Source organism: Callithrix jacchus, chromosome 7 (assembly GCF_049354715.1).
Source record: "Callithrix jacchus isolate 240 chromosome 7, calJac240_pri, whole genome shotgun sequence".
Taxonomy (NCBI): domain Eukaryota; kingdom Metazoa; phylum Chordata; class Mammalia; order Primates; family Cebidae; genus Callithrix; species Callithrix jacchus.
The window spans coordinates 108,607,844-108,620,509 of NC_133508.1; the positions used below are offsets into that span (position 1 = coordinate 108,607,844).

The 12,666-nt window shown below is 42.8% G+C and overlaps 1 long non-coding RNA gene across 1 annotated transcript; it reads right to left on the minus strand.

Moving 5' to 3' along the window:
- Positions 1–537: 537 nt before the first annotated feature.
- LOC108592631 (uncharacterized) lies at positions 538–12,207 on the minus strand. Its single transcript, XR_001912851.4, has 3 exons — positions 11,993–12,207; positions 5,070–5,250; positions 538–4,334 (listed from the first exon to the last, which is right to left on the minus strand). It is a non-coding gene; the product is annotated as an uncharacterized LOC108592631 (long non-coding RNA).
- Between the last annotated feature and the right edge of the window lie 459 nt (positions 12,208–12,666).

The window sequence follows — 12,666 nt, forward strand, 5'->3', positions numbered from 1 at the left end:
TTTAATGTTTCTTGGCACCACCCATGCAGTATACATTCTCATTGCAAAGCCATTTTAAGAAAGTAACTTGGTGTCAAAAATTCTTGAGAAAGATATTTTCCCCTTTAATATCAAATCAAATCAATTTCAATATCAAAATTATGACAAGAACTTTCCTTGTAGTATTCATAAGGTGGAGTTAGTTTGTTTTACATTCACCTTTGTAAAAATGTAATCCTTAGTTGCCTCTTTTAAGGGTATGTCTCCTATCAGACTCCTAAACATAGTTAAACCCACAGACTTTAGATATTGTCCTCAATCTCTTAAAAATCAAAACAAGTCCACCTGGTTCATCAAATGACCTCAGACAAAAGTCAAATAAAGTACTCAGCAACTTGTCTTGGTTTGTTTCTTCATATAAACTTTTTGTTGAATTATAGTTAATGTTTTTATAAGTTTACCAATGTATTTAAGCTCATTTATAATTTATGCAGAGGTTTATTTCTTCAGTGAAGTAACCAATCACTAAACTTAGTTCCCTTTTTATTTTTATGTGTATTTTTATTATTATTTGAAGTTCTGATGAACAACCTGACTATTTAAATTTGGGCCTTCTTTTTGGGTAGAAACTATTCCTCAGAAAGAAAGATACCATATAATGTTATGTGTCTGAAAAAAGGATTCATAATGCACATATGGTAATTGGTTTTGTTATTTTTAAAATCCAATTTAACATTTGATTTTAGACATACTCCCCTGGCTTTATTAGAAAGTGACAGACAATTGTTCCTTTAAAAATTAAATACTCATCACCTGAAATATTTCTTATTTATCAAATTGCTTTTGTTTGAGATGTTAAAAATGGGAGGAGGATATAATTTTTTCTCTTTATCACAGAGTAATGTAGAAAAATAGAGATTCAATCTCATAGACTCCCATGTGAATATAAAAAGATTTCTCATGTGTAGTAGATTGTTATATAGGGGAGAAGCAAAGAGTTTGGCTGCCAATACTTATGTCATTTGTAGTGCCCTCACAATAATGGTAGGCTTAATCATACCACAGCTTTGGTCAATGAGACATTAGTGAAAGTGATACAAGCAGGGGTTTCACCTATGCTTCTATTATTGTTGACAAGTCTGTATGGATCTTCAGCAACCTTGATTCTTGCCTCCTCAGAAGAAAGAATTTGACTGGGGGGCATAAGGCAGAAGGAAAGACCCAGGCAAGATTTAGAGTAGGAGTGAAAATTTATTAAGAAGCTCTAGAGCAGGAATGAAAGTATAAAATCTACTTGAAAGAGGGCCAAGTGGGTGACTTAAGAGATAAAGTGTCCTGTTTGACCTTTGACTTGGGATTTTATATGTTGGCATACTTCCAGAGTCTTGCATCCCTTCTCTCCTGATTTTTCCCATTGGATGCGCTGTCTGCATGCACATTGGCTTGCTAGCACATGGGAGGTGAGCATGGACTGTGTATTTACAGGAGTTGTATGCATGCTCATTTGAGGCATTCTTTCCTTAGCAGTTGAATGTCACTGGATGGTCATATAGCAGTTAAACCCTGCCATTTTGCCTCTACTGCACATGCTTGAGCCCACTTGCCTAATACCTGAAATCTTACTGGGAAGGTGCTGATTACCAGTGTCACGTTATTTCTATCTACTCGAAGACTGCCTCTCCCTGGCACCAGCAGCGACCAAATATTATTTCAGAGAGACAATTAACAACTGCCCAACCATCACCTGATGGCTGCCTGACATTCTTGATGTATGGGAGGGAAACCCTCTCCTGCCCTGCTCATGCCTGACTAGCTACCCACTGTAACATTCCCCCACCTAAGAGTCCAAGATTACAATTAATTGAGGAAAATGGATGAAGCTCAGTCTTCTGTAACTGCTTGCTCCTGCCAGAGGGGTAGCGGTGGTTGTTGTGTGGTTCTTGGCCTCTTTGCTAGCTGTCAGGGTAGGACAGTGGCTCCGTGGATTGGTGAAAGCAGTATCCAGCCAGTTCCAAGGTGGATGGGGCAGGATTTTGCCTCTATCATGTCTCCCTGATGGGCAGTCTAGGGATCTGTAGAAGGGTTAGTCTTGAATATTGAGAGGACATTATCCCTCACTGAGGATCATCTGGAGCTTGATGGCCTGAAGGCTAGAGGAAGCATATCGGGTTATTAAATTTAGAATGTCAGAACAAAATAAGGGAGTGATCACAGCTCCAAAAAGTTCTGAGACTGCCGACACATCCAGGTAGCTGGTATTAATAACTATAGTCATACCTGCTAAGTCTTGGCTGCATGGGATTGCTACCAATTCCAGTATGTGCCCAGAATTAAAATATTGATCCAGCACTGTGGGAGGCTGAGGTGGGTGGATCATGAGGTCAAGAGATCAAGACCATTCCTGGCCAACATGTGAAACTCTGTTTCTACTTAAAAAATACAATAATTAGCTGGGTGTGGTGGCACATGCCTGTAATCCCAGCTACTCAGGAAACTGAAACAGAAGAATTTGAAACGAGGAGTTGTATATGTATATATATTTTTAAAAATTTTTTACATAACTCATCCCTACTGTTTCTTCTGAGCTGCAGCCAGAGACTACTGGTTGGTTCACAGGAATAAGTAGAGCTAGTCTAAACTGCAGACAAAAACTCTAAAACAACTGTTAAATCTAGAATCTAATAACAAGTGTGCCATACATGTACCCTCTCCCATTCCCTCTCCCTTTTCCTCTCCCCACCCTCCTTTCCTTCCTTCTATTATTCAAGCACAATTTTTCTCTCTCCAGTCCTCATTTTTATGAAAACAATTATAATAGGACTGATTTGTTTGCAAAATAAGCTTTAGTCTTATTAAATTTGTCCTGATTGTTTGTATACAGCACAGCAAGAATAATTATTTGTCATATAGGCCCCCTTTTAAATTGGCTTTGATGTAATTTCATTCTGTAAGGAATTTCAGAATAATACTTAAAGCCTTTAGCCCAGCCATGGGTTTGTGCCATCGAATACCTGTATGAGTTGAGTAAATTCCTCTCCTTTTGAGGTCCCAAGACAACTTGGGGCTCCCAGCCCTGTCAGAAAGTGACATTCTTTACTTACCATAGGCCAGAAACCCTGTACAGGGACTGTGTAGACAAAGCATAAGGCCAGTTTTTCCAAGGTGCTTTTTTTGGCGCTATAAGTCAAATTTGATTTTTTAAAGGAAAGGCCACCATGTAATTCAAACTACTGGTAAAATAACCAGTTTCTCCAAGGTGTCCTGTTGTAAATAAAAACAAATTCTTATTTGCACTTATGCAAATAAGTACATTGCTATAAGTTAAGAATATTCAGCTTCCAAATACTGGAGAAATCAGGTAGAGAGAAAGCAATATGCTCCAAATTTTGTTAAATGGAATATACTTTTTTGCAATTTTTAAAGCTGTAAATAGAAGGATTATTTCTGTTTTCCATTAGTTCAGTCCATGCAGTTAGCTCCTGTTTACTTAATATTCATGAACATTTTAGCTCTCCATAATAATCCTAAACATATTTCCTTTATTCTAATGTCACAGTCTCCAACGTTTTCAGAAACCTGCATGTAAGAGCACTTGTTAAAGTCTTACAGTTGATTATAAAAACACCTTTTAAAGATGATGAAAACAAAACAACAGTTATCTGTCAATGACAAAAAGTCTTAGGGCAGCCATAATCAAAGACACAATTGAAAAAGAAATTTGTCACCTCTGTGGAACACAATAATTTAACATAACAATTATAGTGATGACTGATAATGTATACTAAGTCACATTAGAATTCAGGAGTTTGGCACAAGTTTGGAACACATGCCAATAATAAATTTATACAAATACAGCCCCCAGAAAGCCAGATTTTACCTTTGCTTTAGTGTATTGTTGATGGCAAATCCAATTCTTAATAAAACTTTATACACATTTCTATTAAATCTTAGTTTGTTTGACCATAAAGTAAGATTTTCATAAACCTTTTTAAAACCTTTACAGTTTTTTTTTGTTAAAGAGCAGAACAATACTCTAAGAAAACAATGTTGTGCTTTTATTCTAATGTTCAATTTATGAATAAACTGAGTAGTACTCCTTTAATTTTAGCCAGTGTGTTTTCATAAAGAATTTCCTTTATGGGATTAATTTTTCACAAATCTTCCACAACTTGCTCAAACCTTTAGCTTTATCCTATCTAACTTAAAACAATCCTTTAACCCTCTAAACATTTTTGCCAAAAAAATCTGCATTTCCATGCAGATTATAATCTTTTTTACCAAAAAGCACATTTTACTTTCCTTGAATGCTTCGCATGTAAAACTGCTTTTCCAGTAGTCTCAAGTACATGTTACACCTGCAGAATCATAAGAAACAATAAATCCTTGTATTGTTAAGCCATTAAATTTTGAATTCTTTGTTATAAGCAACATGTAAAAAGCAGCACACAAGATGTTCTATTCAGACCTGGTATTAGGAAATTTTGCTTTCTCTTATAAAAGGAGTATTACCGTAAAAGCTAAAATATGCATTCCCTTCCTTCTATAATATCTTCATTTCCAATTAACTTGGAAATCTGTATTAAAGTAAAATTTTTATGTTGTGTTATGTTTTATTTTTCTCACCTATAATATTTATATGATTTATAAAAGAACTATATTTTATTTTTCTCACCTGTAATATTTATATGATTTATAAAAGAAACTCTATGTACATTCTAAAACTAAGAACAAGTGACTCAGTGGCATAGGATACAGATGCATGACCAGGTCAAATTATTGAAGTTATAATTTCCTCCTTTTCCTACGAAAATTTTCCTTTCTCCACACAATTTTTCTCAACTATTTTATTTTACTATTTCTGTGACTAGCAGCTCCAGCCATGCGTATTTAACTGGCAGGAAATTTTGCTTGATGTATTATCTTCTTACTCTTTTTTTTCTTAGAAGTAAAATAACCCAAACAATGACTAGATCTAGATGAAACTGTACTTCTCATATATATGCTCCTGTATTAGCCAGGGTTCTCTAGAGAGACAGAACTAATAGGAGATGTATATATAAAAAAGAGCTTATTAAGGACTATTGACTTACATGATCACATGATAAAGTCCCACAGTAGGCTTTCTGCAAGCTGAGGAGCAAAGAAGCCAGTCTGAGTCCCAAAACTTCAAAAGTAGGAAAGCCAGTAGCTCAGCCTTCTGTCTGTGGTTGAAGGTCCAAGAGTCTAAAAGTTGAAGAACTTAGAGTTTGATGTTCAAGGTCAGGAATCATCCTGCACAGGAGAAAGATGGAGGCTTGAAGACTAAGCCAGTCTAGTCATTCCATATTCCCCTGTCCGCTTTTATCCTTGCTGCACTGGCAGCTAATTAAATGATGCCCACCCAGATTGAGGATGTCTTCCTCTCCCATTCCACTGACTCAAATGTTAATCTCCTTTGGCAACATCCTCATAGACACACCCAAGAGCAATACTTTACATTCTTCAATCCAATCAAGTTGATACTCAATATTAGCCATCACAGAACCCATTTCCCTGGAGAAAATAGTACTTCATTGATTCTAGGACTCATTTGTATTTTTATATTTTAATGTCTCTTAAATTTAAATTCTTGAAATTATAAGAAAGAACTGATGTATCAACTAACTCATGTGTTATTAGTAATGAACAAAATTACGGTGCATTTTAAAATATTTTATATCTTAACTATAATGAAATTTAATATAACATATATTTCATGTTTGATAGGTTCTATCTACCTTGTCTGCTAAGTCATAATGCTGTGAACCATTCTGCCCTAAAGGCTACTGTGAAAATCAGTGGAACTGGCTCTGTGAAGAAACCCTCTAAGCATTTGAACACTGGTACTAATGAAATGGCCTAATTGTCTGGGGTGCCACCCGAAGTTCTTTGTCTCACAGCAAAGGAAATCAAGAATGTGGATACACCAATGGTAAGGTTGGAGAAGTTTAATAAGCGAAAAAAAGAAAGAAACCTCTCTGCTGCAGAGTGGGGTCCTGAAACAAGGTTGCCATTTCACAGTTAAATAGACTTTCATAACTAACCAATGAGGGTGGGGCAGCTCATTTGCATAAAATACGAATTTCAGGTAGCTCCACCCTGTACGATTTATTGCTGAGGTAAAATGAGGAAACTGAGGCAAGTATAAGAACATGAGAAGCTAATTTATTCAGCTCCCAGGTGAGCTTCAGTGGTCCAAGGTGGGGGCCAGAGAAGTCACACCTGGCTGTTCAGGGCATGGGGTTTTAAGGGGAGGGCAGGCAATTGATTGGCTACTGGGGAAACAAAGAGAAGGCATTTCTATTGGCTGTTGAGGAGCAGGAAGTACATGGAGTTAAAGTAGGAAGTACATGAAACTAGCTGCCATTGGTAGGTGGGTGGGACCTTGGGTATGTGGGCCTGCCAGGGGTGTACAGGGCAGGCTATTTCTGGGCAGGGTATGGTGGGGCTTGTTTAAAAAAATTTCTCTGCAGGGTTTTTTAAGAGTGGGCTGGAGGTTGGATGCATAATTTAGTGCTGAGTGTGGGCTTGGGCATGGTATGCAGAGGCGGGTGTGGGGAAGCTAGATAATGAGCTCGGTGATGACGCAGTTATCAGGCACGGAGAGTGATGAATGTGTTCCTTTGACTCCTGGCAAGGCAACCGGCCTTACATTCCGACCTTTTTGATGACATAGGATGCCGTTTTTCTCTGGCTACTTCCTGCTGAACAGGGGCAGAGTAGGGGGGGTCAGTTGGCCAGTGCCTCGGTTGTGAGATGGACAGAGGGGTGAAGTAGCATTTGATTTATGGGCTACCTTGGAAATTTCTTTTATGTGAGCTTGTAAAACCTGAGAAAGAAAGGGGCTAGCATTAGTAAAAGACAAATTATGATAATGGGACTGATGACAGGGGTTAGCCAGGTAAGTATAGGGGATTGCCACCAGTTAAGAGAAGAGGCTAGTGCACTTTGTTTTCTTTGGAGGTCTTCTTGAAGACAATAGAGAGTGTTGACATTTTCTTCCACTAGACCGGTTTCATTAATGTAGTAACAAATTGTTCTTGGAGAAACAAGCAGGTACCTCCTTTTTCTGCTGTTAACAGGTCTAGGGTCTGTCGATTTTGGAGAGTTACCTTAGCCAGTGATGTGATTTGTTGCTGGAGGGACACCAGAGAGGCGGCTGATGCCTCAATGGCCACCTGGTGTTTGTCCTCTAGTTGTGCAGCTGAGGTGACACTGTAGCCCAGGGCGCCACTCCCTATTCCAGCTGCTGCTAGAGAAGATGCTAGGGAGAGGCCAACCACTAGTGGGAGGAAGACTGCTCATTTACTCCAGTGGTTTGGGGATGGAGTGACCAGGGATAAGAACTCAGTTAATCCATATACTTCTAACTGTGGGACCAAGGTGGCTGGCACACAAGGGAAGGGAAGAGAGGTATCTATAACTTTGGTCAGAGTTGCATTGCACTAAAAATACCGCCCTGGAGGTGCATAGAAGGTGGAGGTTACTTTTACCGTAATATTGCAGTTGGAGTTATTGACGGTCCTGTAGCAGAGAGAGAGACTTTGAAAGTGTACCTTAAACAGGGGGATGTCTGTTAAGGGGGGGTTAGGCTGCCCTGTAGGTGATGGTGACAGGTTGAACCCAGTCTGGAGGGGAACTGCAGCAAATGGGGGGTTGCTGAGGGAGGCACATAAAAAGCATGTGATGAAATTTGTGGATTTGGCTAAATTTAACATGTTGATACCTTATTAGACTAAAGTTAGCCAGGAGAAAGGTTGCAAGGTGTTATTTAGGGGTTTTAAATGATTAATTAAGGTGGCTTCATTTTGTAGGATGGTATTGCCTAAATAGGTTACTGAGGTGACTGACAGCTGTGCTTTAGAGACAATTAAGGAGGATAGTGGTATATTGCTGTGACTTGGTGAGGGAGGGGCTGCAAAGTAACAGGTCATCTACATACTGGAGAAGGAGACTGGGTTGAAGGGAGTAAGAACTGAGGTTAGTCGCTAATGCTTGTCTGAAAATGTGGGGGCTGTCCCTAAAACCCTGGGGCAGGACTGTCCAGCTTAACTGTTGTGACAGGTTAGTGTCTGCATCAGTCTAGGTGAAGGCAAAGAGGAAGTAAGACTCTGGGTGAAGGGGAATTGTAAAAAAGGCGTCCTTCAGGTCTAGGACTGTAAAATGAGTGGTTGCAGAGGGAATGTTGGATAATAGGGTATAGGGGTTGGGGACCAGTGGGTAGAAGGGTACTACTGCCTTATTGATAAGGTGTAGATCTTGGACTAGGTGGTAGTCACTGGATGGCTTTTGATCCAGTAAGATGGGAGAATTACAAGGAGAACTGGTGGAGATAAGGAGTCCCTGGGTTAAAAGTCAAGTGATGATTGGTTTTAGGCCTTGACGGTGTTTTTTTTGAGATGGGAAACTGAGGGAAAGTGGGTAGGGTTTTTGAGAAGTATTTTAACTAGGGTGTGATGTGTGGCCACTACAGGCTTGGAGGTATCTTATATTGAGTTGGTGTATATACCCCAAAAAAGAGTAGAAAAGGGCATTGTATATTTTTTCTGACAGATTATATTCAGAGCAATTTTGCTTTTAACATTGGGGTACCTAGATAATATTTATATTTCTTTCCATTTGCGTAAAATTAGAATGTCGGTATTTTACATGAGAGAGCATATTGAGTTGGTGTATATACTCCAAAACAGAGTAGAAAAGGGCTATATACTGAGGGGCTAACTACTTCAGGAGGGATAGAGGGTTGAGGTGAAGGGTTATGACTGGGTCCATTACCAGTTAGGGTTAGTACTAGAAGATGGGTGGGGGATGAAGTGGGTTGTGAGGGGCCAGTGAGTTGGAGGGTGGCCCCTAGAGTTTGGAGGATGTCCTGTCTTAGTAGGGGAACTGGGCACGAAGGCATGATCAGGAAGGAGTGAGAGAATGGGTGCCCCTCAAGGTTACAGGCTAACGGAGGAGTCTGGTTGGGGCAGGAGGGCTTTCCATCAATTCCCATAACTGACACCTGGGAAGGTGTGTTAGGTTCTGAGTAGGAAGGCAATACAGAATAGGTAGCCTCCATATCTACCAAGAAGGAAATGGACTTAACCGCTACCTGTAGTGTTACCCTGGGCTCGGCAAGGGTGATAGGGGTCTCCGAGTCTGGGCCACATCAGTCGTCCAGGAGGCCGAGGAGTTCAAATGAAGGGACTGCATCCTTTGGACTGGCCTGCCCCTCACATGGAGGTGCAGGGGGTGAGCCTGTAGTCCAGGACGGGCAGTCTACCTTCCAGTATCTGGTCCGTTTGCAGGTAGGACAGGGTCCTGGGGCCGGATGAGGACAGGGGCACTGTTGGGCCCAGTGCCCCTCCTGGCCCCACTTGAAACAGGGCCTGGGCGGTACCTTTGAAGCAGTCTGGGTGGGTCTAGAGAGTCCTGAGGGACCCTTTCGGGGGGGTCTTTGACAGGCCCCTTACACCAGATGCTTGGTGAGTTGCCAGTCTCAGAGCCGCTACAAGAGCTTGGGCTTGGAGGCTCACCTGTTGCTGTAGCTGGGCCTGGTGGGCGGCCTCAGCCTTTTCCTCTCGGCTATTAAAAACTTTAAATGCCATGTTTACCAGGTCTCGTGTGGGAGTTTGGGGGCCCTCCTCTGCCTTCTTTAGTTTTTTCTAATATCTGGTGCTGACTTGGAAATAAAATGGGCCACTAGGAGGGTAGCCCCAGCTAAAGAGTCTGGATCTACTCAGGTATGAAGGACCATAGCATTAGTTAGCTGGTCTAGGAAGGCAGCTGGATTTTCAGTAGGACCTTGAGTTATTTCCTGCAGTTTATCATAATTAACTACTTTTTGGGCTGCGTTTTGCATGCCTGCTAGGAGGCACTGTAGCATGTGGTCTTGGCAGCAGTGGCCATTTTGGCCAGTTTGATAGTCCCAGTTAGGATCAGCCTTAGGGACTGCTACTGCTCCTACTGGTATCTGAGAATCAGTGAGATGTATTTGATTCGTGTGTGCCCTGGCTGCCATGAGGATGTGGTTACACTCATCAGGAGTAAGGGTAGAGAACAGGATTACATAAGTGTCATGTCAGGTTAGGTCATATGCCTGAGTAAGGTACCGAAATTCCTTGATGTAAGCAGTAGGATTGGTGGAGAATGACCCTAAGCATTTCTCAATGGTGGACAGATCAGTAAGGAAGAAGGGAACGTGTACTGAGACAACACCCTCTGCTCCAGCCACCTTGTGGAGAGGACAGAGGAGGGAGTTTTTGTCGCTGGGAGTGCTGCATGAGCAAGTGTGGGCACTAACAGGAGAGTCCATGTCTGAACTTGGAAGAGGAGGAGAGTGTTGGGAGTCCGCTTATGGTGGGGGATTAGTGGATCGAGTGGGGGGTAGGGAGAGTTCTTCAGGCAGATTGGGGTCAGAAAAAGAATAGGGGGTCAGCAAAGGGGCCGAGGGCAGTGGAGGAATGTTTTTTTGCCAGGAGTACTTGGGCAGTACTGCACGATGAGCAGAGGCCAGTGTGGGAACAGAGGTGCCAGAAAGCCTGAATATAGGGAAACTCCGCTCACTTGCTATTCCTTTGGCAGAAGTTGTCTAAATCTGTTAGAACGTTAAAGTCAAGGGGGCCTCCAGGAGGCCACTTGGACTGGTTGTCTAGAGGATACTGTGGCCAGGCCACAGAGGAGAGGAAGAGTAGCCTTTTCTTTATTATAGAAAGACCTAGTTTGGGTAGATTTGGGACTAGGCATCCTAGTGGTGACTTGGGATCTGGGCAGGAGTTCTGATTACCCATATTTTATCTTCTTCAGTGGCCTAAGAGCGAGAAGTGGATACGGAAATAAATTATACCCAACATGGGCAGAAAAGCTCCTTTCCTGGAGGGGGAGGCTGAGAGAACTTACAGGCTGCAATGATAACAATGAGAAAGAAAATAAAAAGGGACAGGGCTAGAGCTCTTTGCCACATGGTAGAGTTAGAGGAAGTGAAACTAGTGGAAGTTGGAAGTGGGGTTTCAGCGGTAGAAGAAGAATAGATGGAAAAAGGAGAACAGAGTTATTTGCAGAGGCAGGAACTCAGTGAAGTTCCCCTGAAGCTAGTGGTCTGTTACCTACTGTAGAATATCCAGTACCTCAAGGGAAGTAGGCTTGAACCACTGTATATCAGCTAGTAAGAGCCTAACAGAGCTGGTGAATCTACAGTAGAAACAGGACCACATACAGGATTGATGGACAAAGGGTGGGTGCTCCCCACATAGGAGACCAGTCTGATGCCTTCCCGGTCACGCCCTCGGAGGGATATTTTGGGGCATCTTGGCTAAGGTGTACCCCTATAAACCCTGGGCTTGGTCACCTCAGAACTGTTGGTCCTGAGGTGAATCACCGTTATGCCTTATGATGTCCTTGTGGAATGGCGGGTAGAGGCCCATACAAGCCCTGTAGTCGTTAAGCTGTGGGACTACACATAAACTCACTCACTCACACACTCGCTCGGGGAGGGAGGGAGGGAGGGAGGGAGGGGGAGGGAGAGAGAGAGAGAGAGAGAGAGAGAGAGAGAGAGAGAGAGAGAGAGAGAGAGAAAGAAAGAAACTAAAGTGCCTAGGCAGGAGCTGACCTGTCAAAGGGCAAGTTTGAGATTGAGAGCCAGAGGTCTGTTTTTTAGTCCTGGGCAGAGCCCGGGCTTGTGAACAGGGATTCTTATCACCCAAACCTTAGCCACTGCTGCAGTGATGATCAGAAGGGCAGCTCAGCATCCTGGGCCATTCCCCTGAACACCGGAGATTATGAGAGCGTTCAAGAAGGTAGGGACATCTCCCTCAGATTCCTGGCCCTGCAAGACCCCTTACAGGGAGAAGACAAGAGTGTAGGGACGTCTCCACTATGCTTAGATCCTCTGAACAAGGCCGGGGCCCTGGGCCCATGGCAAATAACAAGAAGGAGTCCCCGACGCAGCCGCGATTACGAGCAGGGAGTCCACAGAGCAGGCAGCAGGAAAAGTTGTGGGCAACAGAAGTCTTACCTCATGGCGGAGCAGCTCCTGGTCCGGCCTTGTGTGGAGGAGTCAGTTTCCCCCTCCAGAGGGGGTCTCACAACTCCTCCCAGGTTTTGGCACCAAATGTAAAATTTATTGCTGAAGTAAAATGAGGAAACTGAGGCAACTATAAGAAAGTGAGAAGCTAATTTATTCAGCTCCCAGGCAAGCTTCAGTGGTCCAAGGGGGGCCAGAGAAGTCACGCCTGGCTGTTCATGGCCTGGGGTTTTAAGGGGAGGGCAGGCAATTGATTGGCTACTGGGGAAACAAAGAGAAGGCATTTCTGTTGGCTGTTGAGGATCAGGAAGTACAAGGAGTTAAAGTAGGAAGTACTTGAAACTAGCTGCCATTGGTAGATGGGTGGGACCTTGGGTAAGTGGGCCTTGATTGACTACTGGGGAAACAAAGAGAAGGCCTATTGGCTGTTGAGGAGCAGGAAGTACATGGAGTTAAAGTAGGAAGTACATGAAACTAGCTGCCATTGGTAGGCGGGCGGGACCTTGGGTACGTGGGCCTGCTGGGGGTGTACGGGGCAGGCTGTTGCTGGGCAGGGTACAGTGGGGCTTCTTTAAACAATTTCTCTGCAGGGTTTTTTAACAGTGGGCTGGAGGTTGGATGCATAATTTAGTGCTGAGTGTAGGCTTGGGCATGGTATGCAGAGG